Here is a 246-nt window from a genome sequence, read left to right as displayed (position 1 = left end):
GACAGCTACCTACCTAACGTACACCTTGCACAGAAACCCGCGTCCAAGTCCCAACTGTTGCTCTTCAGGAATAATCAGTGCGATGCTTCACCTAAATTACAACCTCACTACACCTGGCCAGCGCGATACTTTAACTAAACTACCTCAATTGCACACGGCCGTAATAAAGACGTTACGTTTTCTTCCGTTTTCTTTTTACACGCCCGCAGGACTTCTCTGAAATACACGGCACATCGTGATCCGACT

At 47.2% G+C, this 246-nt stretch overlaps 1 protein-coding gene across 1 annotated transcript in view; it reads right to left on the bottom strand.

Moving 5' to 3' along the window:
- LOC119587952 overlaps positions 1-246 on the bottom strand; it is a gene marked incomplete in the record, with an annotated part of 31,111 nt that overhangs the window by 9,493 nt on the left and 21,372 nt on the right.

This window comes from Penaeus monodon, chromosome 23 (assembly GCF_015228065.2).
Source record: "Penaeus monodon isolate SGIC_2016 chromosome 23, NSTDA_Pmon_1, whole genome shotgun sequence".
In the NCBI taxonomy this organism is placed as follows: domain Eukaryota; kingdom Metazoa; phylum Arthropoda; class Malacostraca; order Decapoda; family Penaeidae; genus Penaeus; species Penaeus monodon.
The sequence above is the reverse complement of the archived record's forward strand: the minus strand, read 5'-3'. Positions and strand labels throughout refer to the sequence as shown.